Below are 12,750 nucleotides of genomic sequence, written 5' to 3'. Positions count from 1 at the left end.
GTGGTGGTTTACTGATGGAAGGAGCAAATAGATAGGAGAGGTAAGCTCTTTTGCTTCTCTGCGAGTAAAGGTTTGAAGGGAGTTTAAAGGAAGAAGGTTAATAAACATTTATTAAACAGACACTGTGTTAAACATTGGGGATACAAAAAAAGGGAAAACAGTCTTTACCCTCAAGAAGTTCACAATTCACTGGGGGAAGTATGTGTTTGTCCTTTGTTGTCAAAGAAGACCACGCCATCAGAGAAATGATGACATGACTTGTAGTTGACTTTGTTTTGAGTGAGGGAAGGCTGTGCAGGTCACCAGCCTCACTTCTCTCCCAGAGCCATCTGAATCCAGTCACCAGATAATCATTAGGATGACTGGAGATGACCCAGGATGAGGCAGTTGGGGTTTAGTGACTTGCCCAAGGTAACACAGCTAGTGAGTGTCAAGTGTCTGAGGTGAGATTTCAACTGAGGTCCATCCTGATGCCTGCACTGGAGCTCTATCCACTGCACCACCTAGCTGCCCCTAACTGGAGGAAGACAACAAGGTGGAGTGGAGGTGGGGGGTGGGGGTTGGGAGGGAAGAGGACAACCCTGGATGGAGGGAGCATGATTAAACTCATAGGAACATAGCTAGGTGGGAACTGAAGAGATGGCTGGCCTGGATGCCATCCTTGAATGAAGGATCTGAGAGGAGCTTTCCACTATCTGCCCTCTATGGTGTACAATCTATGGAAGAGAGGTACTCTGAGGCAGAGGGTTGATGTGATCTCACAAGATAATGAGGTTTTTAATAGGTATGATAGAAGAGTGTAGTCCAGTGGAAAATGAAGAAATGGCTGGTCTGGGCACCGTGGGTGATCTAAGCAGAGTTCTTCCATGCATGGAAATACTCCAGCTACAGAGAGCCCAGTATTACCCAGTCAATCATTCAAACAACATTAAATGCCTACAACATATCAGGCTAAGTGATAAGGACACTAAAAGAGGCAAAAGACAGTCCCAGCCCTAAAGGGGTTTACAAAGTAAATGGGGAAATAACATGTAAACATACATACATATATATAAACACATAACATGCTACATACAAGATAGTTAATAATTGAAATTGAAAGAGGGAAAATACTAGATTTAGGAGGGGTTGGGACTTAAAAGGAAGCCAGAGAAGTCAACAGGCTGAGTGGAGGAGGGAGAGAGTTCCAGGTATGGAAGACAATCAGAGAAAATGTCCAGAGCCAAGAGATGAGGTGTGTCTTGTTCATGGAACATTTAGGAGGCCAATATCACTAGACTGAAGAACACATGTTGGAGATTAAAGTGTAAGAAGACTGGAGGGGTAGTGGGGGCCTAGGTTAGGAAGGGGAACAACTCCTAGCCTGGCATCAGGAAGACCTTGGTGTTCAAATCTATCCTTAAGATACTTACTACCTATGACCCTGAGCAAATCACTTAACCTTGTTTGCCTCAGTTTCTTCATCCATAAAATGAGCAAGAGAAGGAAACGGCAAACCCAAAACACTTTGGTATCTTTGCCAAGATAACCCCAAGTAGGGGTTGGTCCTAAAGGAATAGCAACAACAACCAACGTTTTGTTTTGTTTTGTTTTGTTTTGATCCTGGAGGCAACAGGGAGTCACAGAAGTGTTTTGAATGAGGAGGGGGGTACTTTAGGAAAATCACTTTAGTGGCAGAATGGAGAATGGAGAATAGATTGAAGTGGGAGAGATGAGAGGAGGCAGGTAAATCCACAAACAGGCTATTGAAATAATCCAAGTGTAAAGTGATGGAGGTTTGCACTAGGGTGGTGGCAGTGTCAGAGGAGAGGAGGGAACATATTCAAGAAATGTTGCAAAGGTGAAAGTGACAGTCCTTGGCAACAAATTAGATATGGACTGGGGGTTGAGGAGAGGCAGGGGGAAATTGAGGATGACACCTAGGTTGTGAGCCTGAGGGACTGGGAGGATGGTGTTGCCTTCTATAGTAATAAAAAAGGTAGGAGGAGAAATTGGGTTTAGGGGGAAAGATGAGTTCCATTTTGGACATATTGAGTTTAAGATGTCTACTGGATATCCAGTTCAAGATGTCTAAAAGGCATTTGGAGGTTTGAGATTGGAGGTCAGCAGAGAGTTTGGGACAGAACAGATTTCAGAATCATCAGCATAGAGGATTGTAATTAAATCCATGGTAGCGGATGGGACCACCAAGAGATGTAGTTTAGAAAAAGAAGCAAATGGGTCAGGAAAGAACCTGGTAGGACACCTATAGTTAGTGTGTCTGAGGATCCAGCAAGGGAGACAGAGAAAGAACAGTCAGATAGGAAGGAAGAGAACCAGGAGAGTAGTGTTCTGAAAACCTATAGAAAAGAGAGCATGAAGGAGAAGAAAGATGATCAACAGTGTTAAGGGCTGTGGGGAGGGTCGAAGAGAAGAACTGAGAACAGATCATGAGATATGGCCACTAAAAGATCATTAGCAATTTGAGAGAGAGCAGTTTTAGTGGAATGATAAGGTCAGAAGTTAGATTGTAAAGGATTAAGAGAGTGAGAGGAGAGAAAGTTAGAGGCACTTATTGTAGATAGGCTTTTTGAAGAATTTAACCACAAAAAGCAGATATAGGATGATAGTGGGGATGGAAGGATCAAGTGAGGGCTTTTAAAGGATGGAAGACACATGGACATGTTTGTAAACAAAAAGGAAAGAGCCAACAGGGAGGGAGAGATTAAAAATAAGTGATAGAATGGAGATGACAGAGGTGGCAACCTGTTGGAGAAAATGGAATGAAATTGGATCACTTCAAGTTAGAGCAGTTAGCCTTAGTAAAGAGTGAGACAGGAGTAAAGGAATAGATAATGGCAGAAATTATCTGAGTGATAAGAGATGAGGGAGAGGGGAGATGAGGAAGTTCATGGCACATGGCCTCAATTTTTTTCTGTAATGTATGAGAAAACATTCTCAATCACAATGGAAAGTTTGGGGAGGATTAGAAAGGTTTGGAAGAGCTTCTATGGAGACTGGGATAAAACTGGTGATGGAGGTATAGTAGGATTGCTTAGCGGTAGTTTAGGCTGTGTAACAAATTTGTAGTAGACCCAGTTATAAAAGTTCCATGAATTTCTCTATCTTCTTCCAATAGCCCATGTGTGGGAGCAAAGGTAGCAAATAGTTGGGAGTGATCCCACACTGAGGCTTGGCAGGACATAATCAACAATATCAAAGGATCAAGAGAAGAGGACAGTCTAGAGGTGAATTCGTTCACTAAGGGGATAAGATGGAGGGAAGAGCAGAGAGGCTACTGCAGGGGAAGAGAAGAGGAAATTACCTGGAAGTGAATTGAAGTGTCAAAGCATTGGGAGGTCACCAGTGTGGACAAAGAGTAAGATTTTGTTAGGAAGAAGTGAAAAGCCAACAGACTGTGGTCAGATAAGAGGATTTTGGAATTCTTGAACACAGAGGTGGTACATTTGTGGGTGATTAAGGATATGACTAGCTTTGTGTGTGGCTAAGGTTGGGTGGAGGAATAATTTATGGAGGAATAATTTATGGGAAATGAGTAGGTTGATTAGGGTATTTAAGGCAGAGTCAGTCTGTAAATGGAAGTCCTCTAATATGAAGGCAGACTCCTAAATCTGTATTTCTAGCCTTCATCTCTTTCTTAAGCTTCAGGCCCATATCACTAATTGCTTGTTGGATATGTCTACATTTGAGTCCTAAAGGCATAGCAAGCTCAACATGTCCAAAAGTAAAAATCATTGTTTTTCTGGAAAAAAAATCACTCCTCTTCCTAACATGGCACCACCATTCTTCTAATTACTCAGGTTCACAACTTCATAATCATATTTAACTCTTTACTTCCCTTGCCTACCCCCCAAATACAAAATTAACAACCATAAAACTGCATGGGATGAACTGAGTCATGAAATAAAGGAGGGTAAAGGAATGAATCAGAAAGCAGAATTCAATATTATGGTTTTTTGCAAGAAACATATTGAAAAATAAAGATTCACAGAAGTAAAATGCAGTTTTAGAAAATTTATCACTTAATCTAGTTCAAAAAGGCAGTAGAAGAAGCATGACCTCAGAACAACAACCAAGTTTTAGACATATTCAAAAAGATATAAGCAGAGACATTATAATATGCTTAAGAATTCAATAAATATTGAAATAGTATTAATACATATATACTAAGTGACATAGCCTCTAAATACCACACGGAATAGCTAAATGAATTACAAGGAGAAATAGACAACTAAATTCTAATAGGAACCTCAATGTGCCCTTTTTAAGCCTAAACAAATCTATGAAAAAAGACAAAAAAAGGACTTAATGGAATTTTACAAAGTAAGAGATGATAGATCACTGGCAATTACTGAATGGGCACTCAAAGGTATTTGTATGTAAAAATAAACATGTGTGTATATGTAGCTACACAATCAATCAATCAGGGTTTATTTACTAGGTGCCTACTATGTTCCACACACTGTGCTGAGGCCTGGGGATACAAAAAGAGAGGCAAACGATAGTCTCTGCACTCAAGAAACTCATAGTCTAATAAAGGGAACATACATACACATACAGACACACACATGTAAATATAGATTTCTATTATATATACATTTATATTTTTCAGCTTTAATGGCACCTTCACAAAAACTGACTATGTGTTAAGGCATTAAATCTCATAAACAAATGTGCAAACAGATTCAACACATTCTTTACTGACCGCAATGCAATGAACATTACAATCAATAAAGGCAATTTGAAGAAAGAATTCAAACTTAAGTGAAAGGATTCCAAATTAAATAGTCTAATCCTAGAGAATATACGGATCAACATACAAATCAATAAGATGATACATTATATAGATGATAGACATGTATCATAGATTATATATAGAAACTATATATATAGATTATATAGATGATAGATAATATACCATAGAAAATTATGAGATGCTTACTTTTGGGACACAGTCAAAGCAGTCAGTAGGGGAAATTTTTTATCTCTGAACATTTTTATCAACAAAAGAGAGAAAGAACAGATCAATGAACTGATAATTCAACTAACAAAATTTTTAAAAAACTCCAGCTAAATATATATAGAAATTCTTAAAATCAAAGAGGAGATAAAACAAAAGAAAACTCAATTTTGCTGAATTGGTAAATAAAACTAGGAGATATTTTTTAAAAATCAATAGAATAGGAAGGGAGGGGTGCATTTTTTCACCTCTGAGGTCATTTGGTCATTTTTATAAAGCATATAGTTTCATGTTTTAATAGCCATTGTGCCTGTGTTTTCTGGGTTTTGCTTACTTCACTCTTATCTGTTCATATATGACAATTTATTTAACCATTTCCTAACCAAGGAGCATCTAATTTCCAACCTCCTCATCTTACGGATGGAACTGAAGTTCAGAGTGGTCAAATTATTTACTTAAGATTACCAAGCTCCAAATCCAGCACTCCTTCTACTCTATTCTACTTAAGGAAATGAATGGCCACAAAAGGTTGTATGTGAAAGGCAAGTATTAAGAGTGAGGAGTTTCTCACAGCCCAAGCACTGTTGCACCTATGCCATTCAGTAGGATGGGTAGAGCCTGTAGGGACAATTTATAGAACCAATGGACAAGTGTGTTACAACACAAGATGAGAGGATATAGATGGATTGCAATCTGGATTGGGAAAAGAAGTAACACATTGATGAGACTGCAAAGATTCACTATTTCAAGTTCAAATTACTATATTCTCCTATTCACTTTTCAGCATTGAGAGAAACTGAGAGCAGCACAGTAAAGTGGGGAAAGAGCTTTGCCTTGGAATCAGGAGAGATCTGAATTTGAACCCTTCCTCTGATACAAGCTCTCTAACAATAGGCAAATCATATAATATTTCTGAGCTTCAGTTTTCTCATTTGAAAAATAATGATAATAATATAGGTAGGGTATTCAAGTCACAGGGCTGTTGTAAGGATCCAATGATTTGCAAAATGATCTGTGAAATTTAAAGAACTAATATGAATGTTAGAGAATGTTAATAGTTGTGGAATCTTGGTGAAACTTTTTATGGAGTGTTTTTTAGACAGTATCTTCCTCTATTCCCATTAAGAACTTAAAAACTTAGCAGAGGAGACATCACGTATTATATACAAATAAATGTAATATAAAGACCATGATAAATGAAAGGCTTATAGCATTATACAAGTTTACTTGTATTATACAAGCGATGTGGCTCAGTGAATATAAAGAGCCAGACCTGAAGTCAAGAAGTCCTGAGTTCAAATCCAGCCTGAGACACTTTCTAATTGTGTGACTCTGGGCAAATCACTTTAACCCTGTCTGATCTCTAAAAATGAGACAGTGAAGGAAATGACAAACCACTCCAGTATCTTTGCCAAGAAAATCCCAAATGGGGTCACAAAGAGTTGGTTACAATTGAAACTACTAACAAAATTACATAAAGATTTTATATTAGTAGAGGTAGTTTTGAATTAATATTTTGAATTTGATGTTAGGATGGACATGTCCTCTATCATCTTTTTTTTTTAAAAAAATCATTGCTAGGTTTTTAGTATTATATTTAACCAAGAGAATGTAGAATTCTGGGGCAGTTTCTGGTCCTGGTCTTAGCTAACCAGCCACTCAGACTAAAAGGCTTCAGACCCCTTTGTTCCGCGAAACATTTCAAACAAAAGCAGGGAAGCAGAACAACAAAACGCAAAAGACTCCCCTAAACTTCGGATGACTGGAAGCTGGAGAACCATTTGGCAAGAGGACTTAAGATTCATGAATGCCATTTGGTTGCTGTTGTTAAAGTTGAGAATTAATGCCAGAAACCAATGCAACCACAAAATGTGTAAAAATGAACTAACTGAAAACTTAGGAGAAAAAAAATGGGGCTACTTTTCACATCATTCTGAAAATAGTTAACATATTTTTAAGAAAATAGACTTGATGGTCCCTAATAATAATAACACCTAACATTTATGTAGTGCCTACTATGAGCCAGGCACTTTACAGCTATTATCTTGTTTATCTTCCCAGCAATCCTGGGAAGCAGGTACTACTGCTATCCCCTTCTTGCAGATAAAGAAACTGAGGTTAAGTGACTCGTCCAGGGTAACACAGAGTAAAATTGTCTGAGGTACGATTTAAAGTGAGGTCTTCCTGACTCCAGACCCAAAGATCTATGCACTGCACTTTATAGGTCTTAACTTCCATTGAGTTTATTATTTTTATAATTCTCTCCAACCTGCTACACTTTTATAAAATATGACCAAAAAATTAAAAAGTTCTACAGAAATATCAAGATGGAAATAAGTCTTTGCTGATTCTCATGCACAACCTTACACCTCTCATCTCCAAGTCTGGAATGCATTTCATTCTCATTTGCAGAGTTTAGAATCTCTACCTTCCTTCAAAGGTCAGCTCAAACACAAAGTCCAGCATGAAGTCTTTCCTTATCCCCTCCAGCTGCTAGTGTCCAACATTTAATTTGCATGTTATTTGGCCTATAGTTACATAATTTATTTTATGCATGCACATTTTTATCTTTGGACTCAGGCCTCAGTGTAAGAAGATCAGGATTCTAGCTTGACTTCTGATATACTGGTTATGTGACCCTAAACAAGTCACTTAATCTCTCAGTGCCACAAGCAATTCTGTAAAACCACTGTCAATGTCTGGTCTGCGGACGTTCCTCAGTGGAGTTCCCCACACTGGTGTCAGAGACAAACTTGACACACAGAAAAAGGTATCAAGAAAAATTTATTAAAAATGGAGTTCAGAGGAGGAAAGGCCTATGTTCCTTCCCCTGAAGGAGCGGGTAGCTTTCAGTATGGCCACTGCAAGGACTATGACCAGGTCAGGATGAGGCAGGACCCTTACAGAATTCTGAACTTTGGATTTCCCGAAATACTGTGACTTCATGTTCTTCTCTGATGGGCTCTTCCTCACACAGCTCCTTGGGCCTGCGCATTAGCTTGTGACCTGTAATCTGCCCATGTTAAAGCACAACCCCCCCATCAAAGTGTGGAAATAAAACTTACTTCCTGTTTTGCCACAAACTTGTGGCCTCAAGGCCACACATGGCCCTCTAGGTCCTCAAGCATGGTCCTTTGACTGAATCCAAATTTCACAGAACAAATGGGATTTTGCACAGGTTCCCCACCCCTGGTCTAGATAATTATCTCGCCCCACTTTAAGTAAATAGTAAGATGTTATGCCCTAATACATTTATAAAGTGAGAACTGTGGGTGAACAAGGCCTGAACACCTTTCTAGGTCAAACAAGAAACCTGTTTATATTTTCTGAGGGCATTGTTCAGACCTTCTAGGAACTGTATAAAATCAATGAGCTAGCTAGGATCCTATAGCAATCTGGGATCTAAGTGTCTGGAAGTGGAGGGGATAGAGAAACTCCAGAGAAGCAATCACTGTGGGGAATAGAGTGCCTTCCTCAGCCTTTGCCTAGGTCTCTTCTTTTCCCCCCACCCCTTCTTTTGGTGATAGGAGAAACTTGTAAGCTTTGAAGGTTGAGAAAGATTGCAGATTTCCTTTTTCCTATGGAGTTTTAGCATTCCACTGGACTATATAACAACCACTAGTGGCACCCTCTGTATATGGAGCCAAGAACAGAATGGATACAAAGAGGAAAGGTAGATTTGAGGAACCCAACAAAAACTATAATATATACAAGAGGGACTCCATAAGTATTCCACAAAGGAATTTCTAGGAACTGTTATTCCCTTTGACACATGTGCTTGTAAGCTTGTATCCATTTTCCTGTGCATTCTGCATGTACTGGTGGGCAACTGTATTATAGACTGATGGAGGTTGGGGAGGATGTTTTGTACCAAATACATCGACTATGTCAACATAGCCTACCTGTTCCTAACAGCTAATTAAGTCTGGCTAGTTAACTGATAATCATGGGAGTAAGAACGTGGGGCCAGTTCAGAGAGCTAAAATAGTAAAGAAGACACACTCCAACCCCTCAGGGCTTCTTCAGGGGTGGAGTGGGGAGGAAGGGTGTAGCAGCTGCCTCCAGGGATGTATCTATGCAAAAGCAGCTCTTGAGCTAACTGAAGTTGTAAAGGGAGCTGAGGGCCATTTGGCTTGTACTATGAATAAGAAGGCAGAATTACAAAAAATGACAGGGAATAGTGGCTGTATTATACTATATGGCAATGATTACATATAAAATCATTAACTGATTCAAGTAAATAATAGCTAATAAATTGAGGTACAATTCTATTATTTGTTCTATTAGGTTTTTCACATTTTTTTTTCTAAATGGCCTAACTTTTGGTTTTTAAATATTGACCCTAATTTACGTAATACAAATTTTGAAGTAGCCAGGCTGTCCAATCACAACTAATTCAAATCAGGCCCCTGGCCACACCATGAAACAGTGAAAGCAAGGGAATATGTCAACATTCTTAGATTTATAAAGGTTTAGATAAGAAGAGTTAACGACGAAACACTCAAAAAACACTAAAAAGGAAAACCAAAGATGTTACATGTGGTATAGATGGGTAGGATATCTAAAAAAAAACTGAACTGCGAATAATCATATTTTCGAAGATATGCATACAGCAAAGTCAATACCTGGCCAAATCAGTTAACATCTTAGCTGGTAAACTGCATGTGATTTGAGTCCACAAAGATATCTCAATCCCGATGGCAATGAGAACTTATCGAATAATGATTTTTAGGCTATGAACAATTTGTAATGTTCTCGCTGGATCTTTTATTGGGACTATAAGGTGAAATCTAAGCATTACTTTGTTATAAGTCATATGCCCTGGCTCCACCTCAATTGACATCAGACAAAATCTTTAAACTAAACTTAATTTTCCTCTTGAAAAATGGAGATAATACCCAGAGTGCCTCACAAAATTTCTGTAAATGCTTTTTATATAAATATGAGCGACTGGTATTAATTTTTTTTTTTTGCAAGTAAGGTGACATAATGTAAGTGAAAGATATTTTTAGAGAGGCACTGGTAGATTGGATGGAAAGGATGCCTAGGAATTGGAAGGTTTGTGTCCCAGTGCTGTCTCTGGCCTAAAGGACAAGTGTGAGCCTGGTCAAATCACTTAACCTTTTAGTTATCCCAGGCAATCCTCACAGAGCTTTCAAAGACAATTAATTTCAGAACAGTTGCCAATTTGTTTTTGGTAGAAGTTTTCTCTCAGAAAATTTCCCATAGCAATGGAAGCAAGCCTGGACCAAAAACCAAAAGATATTTTAAGAAAGGATCATGGCAAATAAAAGGCTTAGCATGTCTTACTCAAAGCAGTCGTAAGCTCTTAAGACTGAACTAAGACTTTTGGGATACCTTGTATCATAGGAGAGATATATGTATGTATAAGATGATACATATATTGTATCAACAACACCTATGTATACCATAGATATACATTATATCAACAATACCCGTATTATATACAGTAACCAATTTAGTAACTGTAGACATACATATAAATGTATACGTGTATAGAAACATATAATACATTATAAACATAGGTGTATATAAATGTATACAATGTACATGACAGATATGATACATAATAGGGATAATACATAATTTTATCTATAGTTAGTCATTAACGGCCTCTCAGTCTGTTAATGCACAGACTTTCTTCCTTAGCTGACTGGCACACCACTTTGCTGGATGACTCGTACCACTCACCTGCAACCTATATCAAAGAACAAATAAGTAAGGAATCCTGCCTGGGTAAGTCACTTAACTTTTCTCAGTCTCAGTCTCCTCTTTTGTAAAATGAGGATAAGAACACCTACCTCCCAAGGCTGTGTAAGTCAAATAAAATAACATGTAACGAGTTTTACAAAATCTGAAAATGCCAAATAAAATGTTAGCTATTATTATTATTTCAGGGCTAGATTGATTCCCTCTTCTAGAAAAATCTAGGAACATTTGATTTGTTGTTTGTTAGCAACCAAGAATCCTTTTAAACAGCCAATTAAATCTTTTCTCCGAAACTTAACAGTTTTAAGTCATTTAACCTTCATTTTCTTGTTTCTTCATCCGTAAAATGGGAATAATGGTAACCCTAGCGTTGCTGTGAAGGCGTTATATAAATTATTCATTAAAGACAAGGCAGCAAACCATGAATAATAACGACGTGAACGCCAACACCAGCCCTTGGCATCCCCCTAAAGGGTTGTCCCCGATCCGTGGGCAGCGCGGGAGCTCGGGCTTCGGGACGTTACGGGCTCGGCCTCGTCCTGCCGGGGCTCCTGGGCGGGGGCCCCACACCCGGGGCTCAGGGGGTGGGGGGTGCTCAAGAGTACTCGCTGGAAGAGTAACAGGGCGAAGAGAACAGCGCCCCCAGCGCCCCCACGACCTCGTCCCTCTCTACGGTGCCCACCCTTCTCCCCAAAGGGGCGCGGCAGGGTGAAGGGCGGCCTTCACACCTCCCGGAGTCTTTCCTTCCTTCCCCTCCCCCCACGGCACTCCGACGTTTCCGGGTAGGACGCGGCAGAGCGCGCGCTACCTGCTTCGCCCCCCCCCCCGCCCAAGAACGGACCAATAGCGGGCATTCCTTCCTGTGGAGCTCTAAGATTCTCCCCTCCCCACCCCAAAAGGATCGCCACTACGCAGCCGCAGCCCCGGGAGCCGGCTCGAGCTCCGAGGGAAGGACGCGGGGACTGAGGAATGTGAGCCCGCGCTCCGCCCGGGGAGCGGCGGCGCGCGTGCGTGCGCGCGCCCGGCAGGACGTCGAGGGCGGGCGTGGAAGGGGGGGTGGTCTCGCGCGGTCTTAGGGTGGAGTTCCTGGCGGCGGCGACGGCGAGCGACGGGAGGAGTAGCCCGGCGTTCTTGGGTCGGCGCGGGCGGAGGAGGCGGGGACGCCACCGAGGGGGTAATTTGCAGCTCCGGATCCGGTATCTTAAGGGCCGCCGGAGCCCCCGGCGTGGAGGAGGCGGGGGGCGGCGGAGGTGAGAGGCGGAGTCGGGGGGTGTGTTGTTAGCGTAGCTCCCTCAACAGGTTACTCGAGGGCGGGAGAACGAGGCTCGGCGGGAGGGCGGGGCGGGGGGGGGGGGATGAGGAGCCTGGGAGGCCGGACCCCCTCCCTCCAGCCCGGCCCCCTCCCCCACCCGGGCCCTGCCGCTGTCCCGGCTGGACCTCACCGCGGGAGGGTGAGCAGAGGAGACCCAGCGCCCGGAGCTACCAGCCTTTGTCCCTCTGGGCAAAACCTCGGAAGCTGCCCCTCCCCTAAGCTCTGTCTAGGTAGGGGACAGCCTCCCCTGCCCCCAGCCCGGGTCTGCGTGGCCCACCCTAGCCCCCAGCTGGGGAGTCCTGCTGTTCTGCGGCAGGAAAGGTGAGAACCTTTTCCAGATGCCCTCCGACGCCAAGGAAGGCAGTTTGGGGGATTGCCAGGTGGACTTTGAATTCTCCGAGTTTTCTTGTACCTGATCTTGATTTTAAAGAAACCTTCAAGTAATGGTTTTGGGGTAGAGAAGGAAGGAAGGAAGGAAAGGTCGCTGCTTTCTTAATAGCCTTTATCTGCCTTAGAGTTTGAAGGAACTAAGTTGGGGGTGCTCTGTTGGATGAAGTTTGTGAAAGAGTAGGTGCAGTCGAGACTTTGTATCCTTGGCACCTAGCAACAGTGCCATGCACGTAGTAGGAGTTAGATGGTGTTTAGTGAATTGAATTTGCTTTTCGGAAAGCCATGCAGTTGACTGGTAACTCCACAGTGGTACCGTATGTGTACGTGTGTAATCCTTTCATAGTGTTCTGGGATGATG

At 41.5% G+C, this 12,750-nt stretch overlaps 1 protein-coding gene across 4 annotated transcripts in view; it reads left to right on the top strand.

The window, feature by feature from the left end:
* Positions 1 to 11,730: 11,730 nt before the first annotated feature.
* PALS1 (protein associated with LIN7 1, MAGUK p55 family member) overlaps positions 11,731 to 12,750 on the top strand; it is a 114,314-nt gene continuing 113,294 nt past the window's right edge. The window contains exon 1 of one of the 4 annotated variants that reach the window (XM_072629548.1): positions 11,731 to 11,864. The gene's annotated coding sequence lies outside the window, so the exon portion shown is untranslated. Of the gene's footprint in view, positions 11,941 to 12,084; positions 12,324 to 12,750 lie in introns of those variants that run through there. The other 3 variants (XM_072629546.1, XM_072629549.1, XM_072629547.1) reach the window with 3 other exon arrangements.

Source organism: Notamacropus eugenii, chromosome 1 (genome assembly GCF_028372415.1).
Source record: "Notamacropus eugenii isolate mMacEug1 chromosome 1, mMacEug1.pri_v2, whole genome shotgun sequence".
In the NCBI taxonomy this organism is placed as follows: Eukaryota; Metazoa; Chordata; class Mammalia; order Diprotodontia; family Macropodidae; genus Notamacropus; species Notamacropus eugenii.
Note: the sequence above shows the minus strand (reverse complement) of the source record. Positions and strands in the feature narration are given on the sequence as shown.